Source organism: Chamaea fasciata, unplaced genomic scaffold (genome assembly GCF_029207755.1).
Source record: "Chamaea fasciata isolate MVZ Bird 193981 ecotype frontalis unplaced genomic scaffold, bChaFas1.0.hap1 SCAF_4, whole genome shotgun sequence".
Taxonomy (NCBI): domain Eukaryota; kingdom Metazoa; phylum Chordata; class Aves; order Passeriformes; family Sylviidae; genus Chamaea; species Chamaea fasciata.
Window position 1 is genome coordinate 55,069,792 of NW_027094089.1, and position 14,080 is coordinate 55,083,871.

Below are 14,080 nucleotides of genomic sequence, written 5' to 3' on the forward strand. Positions count from 1 at the left end.
ATTATGATGTAACGGCATGGGCATGGCTCAGTTAGAGAGAAGAATTCTAAGTTTATTAGTTGCCAGGAAAAACAACCTGCTTCCACATTTATGGTTCTCTTTCTTTGCATTTTGTCTTATTGACAGCAAGTAAAATTTTAAAAAGTAAGAAGTAAGTAAGTAAAAAAACCCCAAACATAAGGGTACTATTTGCCGTGGCCATTAGAGCTATTTCATAAAGTTATATTTAACTCGTTTTTCAGGCTTTGCCACCTGGGGCTTATATTCTGCTTGCTGAGCTGCTTTCTGTGCTGGATAGAATGCCCTGACAGCAAGATGAAAGAGCATAAGCCCTAGTGCATTTGAAAATCACCTCATGTAGCAGAATATGCTTTCAACACCATTGAACAGTTTTCTCAACAGCTGGTCAGAAGACTGACTACTGGGCAGGCCTTCCTGCTTTTCAAGCATGAAACAATTCTAATGCACTCTAAGAGCAAAGAAGACCTATATCCTTATGCATCAGGAAATTAGGAAAATCATCACCAGCTGGTCAAGTGAGAGACACTTTGAGATCACATTGGCGAATGCTGCGTCCAGTTCCGGCCTCCCCAGTACAAGAGGAGAATGGACATAGTGAAACAAGTGTCCAGTGTAGGACCACTTAGATGGTTGCAGAACCATTGCATTTCTCATGTAAGGAAAACTGAGAAAGCTGAAGCATCTCAGACGGGAAAAGAGAAGGCTGCAGAGTATCTTTTCAAAGCACATTGAGTCTGGAGCACAAGTCTTATGAGGAGCAGCTGAGGGAGCTGGGATTGTTTAGGAGAACAGGAGGCTCAGGGCTGGCACTATCACTCTGCACAACTCCCTGAAGGAAAGCTGTAGCCAGGTGGGGATTGATCTCTTCACCCAGGTAGCAAGTGACAGGGCAAAGGGAAATGGCCTCAAGTTGCACCAGAGGAGTTTTAAATTAGATATTAGGAAAAAATTCTTTGCCAGAAGGGTTGTCAAACACCGGAACAGGCTGTCCAAGGAAGTGGTTGAGTCACCACCCCTGAAAGTATTTAAAAGGTGTGTTGATAGGGTACTTGTGGTGAATGTTTTAAAATTAATTTGTGTTTTCTTTTTTATAATATACTTTATAAGCCTGTGTAGTAGATACTTGAGTTAGTTTGTGTTTTACTGTATAACATCACATTCTTAAGCCTAAGGAATGCGGGGTTCCTGGAAGACATTCCTCTGCCGAGAAGCAGAAAATCACCCATCTTCGAAAGAAAGGAGAGTACCACTCATGGGTGATGGAGCTGAGCACTGCCATCAGTGATCGTTGGCTGAGCACTCAGCACCCCATATCCATCATCCCAATCTCTTCAAGGACATACATCTCAATACCTGGTTCCACTAAACCCAGATATAAGCTTATGTCTCCCCGGAAAAACTTGCAACCAGAAAAGAAACCAGACAAATATGAATCAAGGACCATATACACAAAGAGCCAATGAAGTAATCGGTTGCACAAGCCCAAAAACTGTATATAAACAGGCCCTGCACACTCCGAATTTGTGAACCAGAAGAGGATTCTGTGCCATAGGGGGCAGGATCTGCGGTTCACCCAGTGCCAATTCCTGGGATCAGAACTGTACTTTGGTTGTGATTTTATCAGGATTTTTCTATTTCCTAAATTCTTCTTTTTTTAAAAATAAATTTGTTATTAATATTTTAATCCACGCATTCAGCTTATCATTTATAACAGTACTGATGGACATGGTTTAATGGTGGACTTAATGATTTCAGAGGACCTCTCAAGGACCTTTCCAACTTAAACTATTCTATAGTTCTGTGGGAGGGAGGGAATGAAGCAGTTTATTATACCCCTTAATTGACAGGAGAATCATGGTCCAGAATGAACTACCACACAAGCAACATTGCCTCCCAGTTACAAGCAGATAACCAACATCTAACCAATATCAATATATACATATACAACCAATATCAATAGTCTGTGAGTTATTCAGGCCTCTTCACAGAAAAAGCAGAAGTATCAGTGGAGTCCTTCCCTGCTCCTCACCATCTCACCCACACACCCTGCCATGGCGCCACACTGCTTCTGAGAATGTCACTTGTCCACTTGTTCAAAAGCTTTTCAGGCCCATACACTCCATCTCCTAGCCCCCCCTGGGCACACAGGACATGTGGGAGGGAAAGGAGAGCAGAGGGGACTCCCCATTTCTCTTTCAACTGAACGATTTGGCCCAATAATTTGTGTTACTTGAGCTTGCGTCATCAGATTGTTCTGAAAAATAAGGTAAGACAGTACAGCAGCCAATCAAAATACCCACTCTCTTTACAGAGATTTATTGGGAAATCACATTAAATTTCCTTTATCTCGATCTTACATCAACACTTCTGTCCAGCCAATAACTAAATGAAAAAAACACAGGGTTTCAATCCTCCCAACTCCTCCTGCCTTCAAAATTGCTGAGAGATCATAGCAGCAGATCTATCCTTCCCTCTCTTGGCTTCTATCAGCAAAAGCTACACTCTGTTTTACTGATTATATTTTAAATATGCTAGGGTTAAAAATACAAACCAAACAACAGAAAACCCAAACCAACACAACACCAACTCTGCTAGGTATGGACTTTTAGAAGTATCAGTTGAGAAATAATATGGGATTTTTTTCCTCTTGCTGGCAGCCTGTCATGTACAATCTCTAGTGGATCAGTAGTGGGTACCACAACGTTCAACATCTTTGTCATCTTCATGAATGACTCAGATGATGAGATTGAAATCACCCTCACTAGGTATGATGATGACGTTAAACTGTGCATTGAAGTGGACATATCAGAAGGGAGTGCCATCTTAGAGATTTGTTCAAGCTGAAAGTAATACAGGGGGCTAGCAAGAACAAAACTGCATGAAGTCTTACCAAAACCAGAGCAAAGTCCTGCAGCTGGGTCAGAGTAACCAAAGAGCCCAGTGCTGACCAGGATCCATGTGGATGAGGAGCCACAGTGACCATGCTGCTGGGGGTCCTGGTGCACAACAAGCTGAACATGAGTCAGCTGAGTAATGGTAACAAAGGCAAATCAGATCCTGGGCTGCATCTACAGGGGCATTATTAGCAGAGACGCAGACATGATCATCCTAATCTTAGTGCTTGTCATGCTGCATCTAGAGTGTTGTGCTCAGTTCTGGCCCACACAATTCAAGAAAGATATGGACAGACTGGAGATAGTTCAAAAGCAGGGCCATGAAGATGAACTAAGGGCAGGAGAACCTCGCCTGTGAAGAAAGATTGAAGGATTCAGGTCTCATCTTCTTAGATGAACAGGAAACTCAGTGGGAACCTCATCAGAGTCTTTCAGTATTTAAAGGATGTTAGAAAGAGAGCATAAGCTTTCTCATTGCAAAGAAAGAGAGAAGAAAAGGTGCAATGGTTTCATTTCAACTTAAGAAGTAATTTTTTTTGCACCGGGAACAATCCTTCACTTTAGGGAACAACATCCTGAGATGTAGTGGAGTCCTGTTCATTACAGGCTTTCAAGATGCAATTGGACAGGGTGCTGTGTAACCTCATCTAGGCCTCCTTACCCATGACAGGGTGGATCAGGTGATCTTTTGAGGGTTATATTATGATTCAAGGACAGAAATCGTGGTCACACTAAATCTACTTTCAATTCATTTTGTGAATGAGCCCACGGATACAACATGACATTTAGGATAAATTCTAAGGCTTTAGACTACACCATATACTTACAGTTGAAATGATGAAATAACAAATAGTCCTGATGACTGAAGTAACGGTACGGATCTGAACTTTGTAAAAATCAGCATAAATACAATATTGATGAAAATAAATTGGGAGGGCAAAAGGTATTACTGGAAAGTATGAATATTAATTCTATTTCAATGAAATTTAGCAAGAAAAAAATAATCTAACAGCAGAGTCTAACAGCCCCAGTCCATTTGGGGCTGGACATCAGAAATCTATGATCTCAAAATGAGAGCCTATGGCCAAGGCATCCGTTGGGATAGTAAACACATAAGCCTCCTGCAAAAAAGAGGAGACATGAGAAAGAGGGACCTTTCAAGTTCTCAGCTCCATACTGCATCTTTAAAATGGCCAGTATTTAGAGTGAATGCTGTAGTCTGTCTTTGGTCACTATCAAGTTAAGCGCATATTCTCCAGCAGTCATGATGCACTCCTTCAGGGTTAGCATAGAGAGATTTAGCATTGGCCAGTAAGTTTGCAGCATGGCTGACAAACAATTTAAAAATCTGCTGCCAATCAAGGCCCAGAAACACCTCAAAGAAAAGTACATGGCAGGCGCTTGGGATCCTTTCTGGCCCCACAGAAAGAGGCATTAAGACACTATGGAGAATTGGGCATTGGTAGAACAAAAAATAATCCAAGAAAAAGAAATTTAAAAATTCAGATTGCAAATTCTGCTGTTAGGCACCTATATCCATCTCTTATGTTTTACTGACATATTCAAAATTGAGGCTCCATTCCTAGCAGAAATCTTCAATTGTATGATTTCTGCAAAATTATGGCAAATCTGTATTTATTTCACTTCCAGAAAAAATTAAGTTTAGATATCAAAAGCACCTTTAACTCTGCCATCTAATCAGATGTTTGCCATTCTTTCTTCATGTTGGTGACATCATCTTTTAAAGTTAAATGGATTAAAAGGCATTGGAGATAAATACAGAATTATCAATCAAATGAGATTGCCTCCACCATCTGTTCCTTCTGTCACCTACAATGCTTCAGATACCTTAAAATGCTTCAATTGAAGAAAAATACCCAACTCAAATCACAGCCACTTTTATAGTAGTTAGCTTTTAAGGGATAACATAAGACACAAATAAATACGTCTTCAACCTATGTTGTTAGTGATAGAAAATGGAACAGAGAGAACTTCTGAAGAAAAACACACTAAACAGAAAATGCATTTACAAATGAAATGTCTTCAGAAGGAAATCTTCACACATTTTACGCATGATAGAAAATATTTTCTTGAAAAATAATGCTGTGAAGATTAACAAGGCACCAGTCAGGCATACTATTATTACAGAAATTGAAAAACAGCTTTCATACAGTCTATGCACAAGTAGCTGAATAAAGGATATTGTTATTTTAGGAGGCAGCTGTTAAGAAAAAAGGAGACAGTAGGAACCAACAACTAGACACTAAAAAAAGAAATAGCCTGATGTCAAAGTACCCACAGCTGCATCTTATATTTTCATATAAAATGAAAACACTGACAAAAAAGCATGGTGAAGGAAGATTATGTAAGCTTATGTATTAAAAAAAATAAACAAAAACCAAAAAACAGGTAGTAATTTAGAGAGGAAAGAAGTGAGCCAAAATGATATCTTCTTAACTCCCAATTATTAAGCAGGCACAGATACAATTGTACACCACTGTGGACAGTATGATGAACAGAAATGTGAAATGCATGTTTAGATGATTCAGAGATCAGTGACTTCAGAGAAACCTGAAGAATGTTTCTCAGGAACTAAATATAACCTTTTAAAACTCTTCTGTCAACTTTTTTTTATAGTAGGGATGTCTCCAATCAATATATAAATGCATACAATAAAATGGGGATAACTGATAGAAACAGTAAAAGGTAAAAAAGAAATAGCCCAGTGCAGGAGCTGAGCATCACTACACAAGGCAGACATAGCCTCTGGGCTGAAAACGTTTGATCAGAGGGGTTAAAGTACAGACTTTCTTCACAGGAAGGCTGAAATCATCCTCTTTTTATTAGATTTCCTTTTCTAATTGATTTTAATTTATTGTGTTTGTTAAACTCATTCCCTTTGAGGACAATGTTATTCTTCTAAAAGCCAGAGAAATGAGTTCATGATAAAATAAACACAATTTTGTCAATGATAGGAAAGAATTGGTATAATCTTCTAATTTACTACCTTTTTGAAGTAAAAAATGTGTCCTCAGTATTATCAACTGCAAGCTGCAGATGTAGATGTAACAAAATCGTCACAAGATTCAACCATCCTGGTCCACCTCTCTTAATGATAGAATCTTGTTTTTAGATAAGAAGATGCAGGCATGCTGCAAGATACACACCTGAGTGTAAAGTAAGCTGCAGCAGAGACAAGCTTAGCAAAAGCTCCAGCAACTCCTGGTGGCCTGGGGAGGGATAACTACCAGCAGTTGACAACAAAGCTTTGCTTGGTATTTCATCTGTGGTAATACAAAAAGCCCAGATTGCAAATATAATCTGAAATCGGGTCAACAAATTTTGAGGTATAGAATGGAGAGCACGAGCACTCTTGAACTGGGGCTTTCACGCCAGATCCTGCATATAACTGCACCCACATCCAGATGATACTCTCATCACATTTGGTGCTGCAGTGAAGTGATTTAAAATTGTGATTTTTAAATTGTGAATTATCTTCTAGTAATTTTCAAATGCATGAAAAATACCTCAGACTACTGTAGGAGAGGCTTGGAGTCTTTTGTTGCTGTGGTAGTATCTATTGTGTGCTACGTCTATGACTCCTAGAGGTAAAGACTGAAATTTTTAATTGTCTAATGAGTTTCCAAAGAATATGCCTATTTTCACCGAAATTAGTTCAAACAAGCAGAGATAAGAATTTATAGGTAGAAACAAAAAAAAATAAACAAAACAAACAAACCACACACACACACACACAAAAAAAAAAAAAAAAAAAAAAAAAAAAAAAAAAAACCAATGAACAAACCAAACAAAACTGCACTGAAAAAATGCTTTCCACAGGCACAGGAAGAAGAGACAGTGGTGCTGCACAATGTGTACCAAATGCTTTTTCAAGAAGATGGGAGGTAATGTGTTTGAAAAACAGGTTCAGAAAGTCACTGGCTTTCATGTGACTATCTTGGAAGCACACCCTTGCATACAAAATTTGTCCAGAAACTGCAGAGAAAGGCTGATTTACTGAGAACTTCAGCAAGTAAGGCAGGGTAGCTGAATAGGGGATTTTTTGTCAAAGTACAGTCCAAGACAGGTTGTTTCTTGGGCTATCCATGACAGAACCAAACTTCATGTCTGAGTGATTCCTCCCAGAATCAGGTAGTTTTCAATCTTTCTCAGTTACAGAAAATCAGTTTTAACAATAGAAAAGTATAAAGAATTCAAAATAGATGCATTTGAACTTGAAACTGGTATTTCAAATTCAGGCAACACCACCTTGTGAAAGCATTTTTCAAATAGGTGATTCAAATCATCCTGGTGTACTTCAGCTTTCACAGTCCACCAAAGGGGAACTCTCTGATCAGTGTAAAAAAAATCTGGATTAGTCTAAATTGCAGTTTACTTATTTTTAATGTTGATTTTTACAGTTTCTGTTTTCCAAGAAAAATATTTCTTTTCAACCCCATAAACCGTGTTCATACAGTCACCACTTGTGGGAGGTCTCATCTTGGCCAAGTATGTGCTGTGTAGCTGACATTCATACAGCAGTAAATCTCACCAGGACCTTAGGAGGGAGATCTTTGCATCATCTACAGGCTGTGAACTTTCTGTATCTAGACAAAAGAAAGGCAAAACCACAGGCTCAGCCTCCAGAAAGAAGCTGGGAATGTTTTTGCTCAAACTGTCTAGCACTCCAGTAGGCAAAGCAGGACTTTTGGTGAGTCATAGTGATGCAAGCTGTAACTGAACAAGTAATCTGAAAGCCATCATTACTAATAACAAAGAGCAAATACTATCAAATGAAGTTTTCCATAGTGACTAGCCTAGTCACAAAATACCCACAATATTTCAAGTTAAAATACAACTGAGCAACAGAATACACTTTTATATTGTAGTCTACAAAGTCATAAATAGATGTAGAAAAGCACACAGAAGATGCAAAGGGTTCTGATCAGCTCATTAGAAACACCAAACCACTTCTGAAAAGTCAAAAACCTCCTTTCTTCTAAAGCTGGAGTATCTTTCCTTTAAATATATTTCCTGACAGAACCAATGGGAAGAAGGCAAAATAAACACACACAAGTAAACCAAAATTTACAGAATTTCTTAATATTGCCATTCTAAAATAAGGTGAACCAAAAGCTGCTGCCTCAATCACCCTATGCTAGAACTCAGCAGTATTAACTCCCAGTGTCATGTAATTACTGCTTGTTACTCTGGTCCTCTCATGCGAAAAATCTCACGTTCTGGTGAAATGTTTGGGGGTCTATTTTCTACTGTTGTTCATAACCTTACAGGTTTTATTTTAATTTGAAAACTTCACTGTGGATCTTCTTCAGCCCCTTTTACTACAGACTTGCTTATGTGATCTGTGCTTTTGAGAGAACTGATGAAATCAAACTTTCAGCTGAATATAAGGACTACCAGTGTTCAACTTTCCCACTTCTCTTCCTCAGGTTTGTCTTTCATACTTCTAAAGTTTACTCTTTTTATTTGATTTTCTGTGTTTGCACCCACTATTTGGGTTGTGGATAATCTTTCTTCTCAAACATTTTTGGCATTTCCTGCTGGTAGATCAACATAAAGAATCATCATTTAATTTTTAATACAGTGGTCCAAGATAAACACCCTAACAAATCAAGTTCTCAGCCTAGCATTCTGATTTGCCTACAAGGTGCTTAGTGCTTTATGTTCTGGATTTAATATTCTCTCTGTTAGGACAAATCTATGCTGTGTTGTTCTGGAATTAGCTGTTAGTGTGACAGGATTGTAATTGTGTCTAACCCCACAGTCAAGGTAAATTGCAAAGCAATTTCAAGCATTGCACCCTAAGCCTCGACCTGTCATCACTGCTTTTGTCATTGTTTTCCTCTCCCCTTCATTGGTAAGCCTGTTGGTATTGCTATTTGAGATTTGTATGGCTCTCTAAGGCACTCCATCCATACCCCTACCCTCAAGAATTCTAAATTCACAAACAAATGTGTAAACGAAACCAGAGCCATCATCAAACCAAAAAAAAAAGCTAAGAAGTCTAATCCTAACTCTGTCTTTGACTTTTTCTGGACTCTATATTAAGCCCTCGCATTTGTTTCTGTTCCCTGGTCTATAAAGGTCTAAAACATGACTTAAAGTCCTCTTAGAATTGAGTAAATTAACATTTTTAAAATTTATTTCTCCCTTTTGTTCTTTTTCACAAACTGTATGCAACCGAATCTATTCATTATTCAGAACGATTCACAATTTCCTTCAGTGACTAATTCTTAACCAACCCATAAATCTCAAATACTGAAAGAATAGTGCTGGAATCAAATATGCTGTCTGAAACCCTTTCCAGGTTGGTTAGCTCTGTAAGACAATGAATAAGAAAAGACAAAAGAATCTCAAATTTTATAGAACTTTTTGGTGGAAAGCAAGATCAGAATGGTGAGTTTTTTGTGGCATGACTAAGTAATTAGTATATTATGACAATTCACTGCAGATGTGGTCCTCCTTTGCCAGATAGCCTCTACCCTGAAGTAAAGATATTTTTTTTGTGAAATTTCCATCTGAAAATTATGACACTTAATCTTAAAATGAAATAACTGAAAGTAAAAACAACACAGATTCCAACCAGTATTTTTAAGAAGAACACACCCTCAGGAGCAAACCAACAGATTTATTCAGCATAGCATTTTCCCCTAGCTATCAATGAATTAACAAAGCCCAGATGCTGTAATCCTGTCTTGTTCCAGACCAAGGAGACACCACTCCTCCAGCCATTAGCAGCCCAACAGGTCTCTGAAAGTATGCTGCTTTCTAAGATGATTCTAAGATGGAATCTCTACAAGTCCCATGAAGGACAAAGTCAGAGTTCACAATGACCTTGGTAGACTGAAAAAATGGTCTAAAAAAAATAAAAAATAAAAAGAGGATGCAGTTCAGTTAGTTTATTGTAGTACTCTGTACTTTGGGAGGAATAACCATTTTCACAAACAGAAAAAAACAGATGGCAAAGGACTGACAAGGTCTTCAAGACTGATTCCAGGGAGTACAACAGACTACTAATTGCAGGCGAATGAGCAGTGAGATACTATTGGAAAAACCAATGTTTTTTCTAAAAGTTAAATATTAGAAAAACACTTAAATGGCAAAAACATTATCACATACCATAATTTTTTTCATTCTACACAGCACTACTAAAATTAAAGACTAATGCCCAGCTTTATATACTGCACTTCAAAAAAATCCTATGTATCAAACTGGAGACAATCCAGAGTAGAAGGAAAAGGAAGGATGAGGCATCTGCAAAACACAAGCAAATAATAAGACTGAAATAATTTGGTTGGTTTAGTCTAAAGTTGAAAAGATTATATGAGCCAGAGGTGCAGAGGGGTGGAGAAGGACAAGGCTTGAGAAGAAATGATAACAGTCTTTAAGTATTTAAGAGGTTCCTTAATAGGAAAGAAAAAAATCGTATACTCTTGTCTTTGGTGGCAACAACAGGAAAAAAAAAAAAAAAAAAAAAAAAAAAAAAAAAAAAAAAAAAAGCTTATGGTGTTATAAGAGAAACTGAAAAACTTCATGAAAAATAATTTATAAAGTTTGAGATAGGAAAGTACTACGATAGATATAGGATAGATATAGGATTTCTAACTGAACAGCTAAAGCTTTTAAAAGAACAAATTAAACAAATACCTGTCTAGAGTAAATGAACTTTTCTAGTCCTTTACAGGCTTCTTTTCAGTTACCATAATCATCTGTGCTACACAAAGAATCTCCAGTGGTCTCACAAACTGACTTCACTTCAGTTCTGCCCCTGTGTTTGATGTCATTGACTTGCAAGTATTTAGCCACTTATTAAGCCCTTAGGTCAATTACATTAAAAAACTTCATTAAAAATGTAATAAAAGAAATGCAATACGTATTTCTGAAGAAAACAGGAGCGTCAGCTAATTAAGCCAACATTTATGATATCTACCTTTTTTCCCTTTGCCCATACAGATATCACAAATTGCATGCTATGTTAGCAGTCTGTAATAAGATTTATAATAATTTACATTTCTCAGGGTCATTTGACATGTGAACATATAAAACACAGCCTCTTACTTTGACATACAAGCCCCCTCAAAAGTTCATGCCTCAGTAAAGCTTTCATCATAAATTAATTCCAAATCCACACCCCTCTCCAGAAAAAAAAGACACCTTTGTATGGAAAAAAACACCTTTCTGACATTTTTAATGCATAACTCTTTCCTGAGACAGATTATTATTTACTCTTGTATCAAGAAAACTTGCAGGAGTATTCTTCATATCCACTGTCATGTCATGACAAAGTTCAAGGAATAGAAAAGATACCACTGACTTGCAATACAGTCATGAGAGCCACCAAACACAAATATTTTATCTGTTCCTTAACCGGGATATGATGGATGGAAAATAACGAAAAGAAATCTCAAGCATCCGATAAATCTTTTATAGTATGTCAATTAAGTCACCTTGGCAAGAACTTAGGAGATCAGAGCTCTGTTCCTGATTCTGACAACAATCAAACTATCTTGATCAATATCCTTCACAGCATTGCTTTTCTTCTTGTATTTCGTTAATGCAGATTACATAAATCCATTGAAATACTTTTTCTTTAGGTAGGTAAAGTGAGAATTCAGTTTAGTTTTGACTTTAGCCAGGCACTGAGGTAAGGCCATTGAATAATTAATTTTTTAGGTATATAGAGATCCCTGTGAAGATATACAGGTAATGATCTCCAGTGGATACCAAAAATTAACAGCACTGACTATTCTTTAAATCAAAAACAACAGGAAAATGTCAACACAGCTAGTCTGCATGACAAGCAGAAATAAAGAATTATTGATTACTGTTCATAAGAACCTACAGGATTAAACATTGATAATTCTTTCTACAGGCAAACACTGTCATAACTATTTTTCAGAAGCTGGTAATGGATCAATACTTAGTTTGGAGATATTTTTTATGCTAATCTGTATACCATCATATTCATTGAGGAATAGATTTTTATCAGCCATAAATGAATGCACTACTTAGAAATTCCCAGTATACATGATAATTACTATATTTATTTATAACTTGCTTATTTTGTGAAGTTACTTTAAAAAAGAAAAAAAAAAGGGAGAAAAAAGGAAAAATAAAAGAACCTAGTTGACAGCAACTTTTGGCTGTGATTCACCCCTTGTTAAGGAAGAATAGCGCAAGTAGTCTTTGGGAAAGACAGAACAGCTGCTTATGGGTCTGACAGACTGAATAAACCTCCCACTGAAACTGGGAGCTTGCACAAACTTATAAAAGACAAGGAATAACCCCTTCAAGCTTAAACTCTTGTGCCACTAGTAATCACAGAAAATTATATTGACAAAACATAGCCCATGACACAGACCAACATGCAATTTTTGATGCCCTTACTTTTGTTTATACACTCGTCTTAATTCTGAAGTGGATCACCACTTATTCTGTAGTTTCTATTGCTAAGAAACTGAACAGGTTTAGAGTACCCACAGCATAACTTCCCTTTGGAGCCTCCCACTTCAGTCTGGTCTGTTGGCTTCAGGGCATACGGAGGCACGTTTGCTGTTCTTTGAATAATGATTTTGACCATCACAAGTAGAGTCACTAGAAATTAGATCATCATTTTTCACAGCTGCTGGCGGAGAGCAAATACTGCTTTTCAGCCATCCCTATGTTCTCTTATTCTCAAGCAGCCAAATAAGGTCAGAACTGATATAATAAGAAAAGCTGGCTTCCTGTTACAGTCACTAAATCATGAAGATTATACAAACCCAAAGGTTTGACAAAGAAATAATTGGGGATTTTTTTCTGGAGGAAGAAAATTATACTTTTAAAAATTTCAGTAATATATTCTTATGTTTAAAAAAATTTACATCTTTTTGCAACGTTAATTATTTTTAGTGCTTACTTTAGTCATTTTTTACATTCAGACAGAGGAAGAAATTACATATAGAGTCTTGGAGTTGGGTCAATGAGACAGAAAAATTCCTGCCAGGCTGGAGGAAGTAAGGACTCCATTTAGAGTTCTATCTCATTCAATTCACAGCACATTTCATACTAACAGGTGTAAAAGCAAATAACTATAGGTGTTTTGCAATGAATTCCTAATACATTATTTTTCTAATTCCTTCATGCACTTTTTTCCCTCTAGTTCTGCAGCTAAGTTACAGTTTCTGTGAATACATATTAGTCAGGACAGGAGCTACCCCCACTCACTCTAGGTGGTTTCAATTCAGTACACCCAAGTGCCACTCATTAAAAGGTCAGAAGGTTTGCATCTGGATAATCTTAGGGGTATAGGTATTAGATCCTAAAAGCTTGATCTTTTTCTCTATTCTCACAATGTGTTATTATACTGTAGGTCTTCTGAACATTTAAAAGTTACATGGGTTCTGTTGTATCTTCAAGACAGAAAAGGCAAGATTTTCTGTCTATGTAACAGCCCTAATAGTGACTTTTACTGTAACTAATATGATTGCTACGATTGTTATTTCCATTAGCATTTCTTCTGATTATTTGTTATTGCTTCTAACAGTACTATTATATGACTGCAGTTGCCAGATAAATCATCAAAAAAGTGCTTGTGAAGGAAGGCTAAGAGGAAACAGAATTTCACTCTGGACCATACCGAATTTGGAGACCCCTCAGAAAAAGCTTTTGATTTAGTATTTGTACAACAGAATCTCCTCACAGCATACCTCTGCAAGATACTCAACCTGAGTCTTCATAAAGCATGTTTCCCCTTACGTGTAGCATGGAAGAGGAAAAGAGGTTTCCTTGCTAATCTAAGGAGTGGAGGAAATGTCCACAGCTCCGTGAGGCAAAAACAACTAAGTGACCTTTTCTGCTTGAAAGTTTGCTGCCATGCTGAGCACCTACAACTCTGAAAACACAGCCAGAATGTCTGTGATTTAACTAAAAGCAGAAAAGGAAGGAAGAGCCAGGTGGAGCCACTGAGAACCTTCTGTTGGGTGATAAGAGACATCCACAGTCTGACATATTCCAGCCTTCAGCAGTCGAAGACTGCACACAAGCCAGCATGGAGAAATGTTACATGAAGAGTTCTTCAGATTTCATCTCAATCCAGCTGAGCAACTGAGATCTGTAATGAGGGCTGAATGGATACACTCCATCTAAAGGAGAATGGCACACTT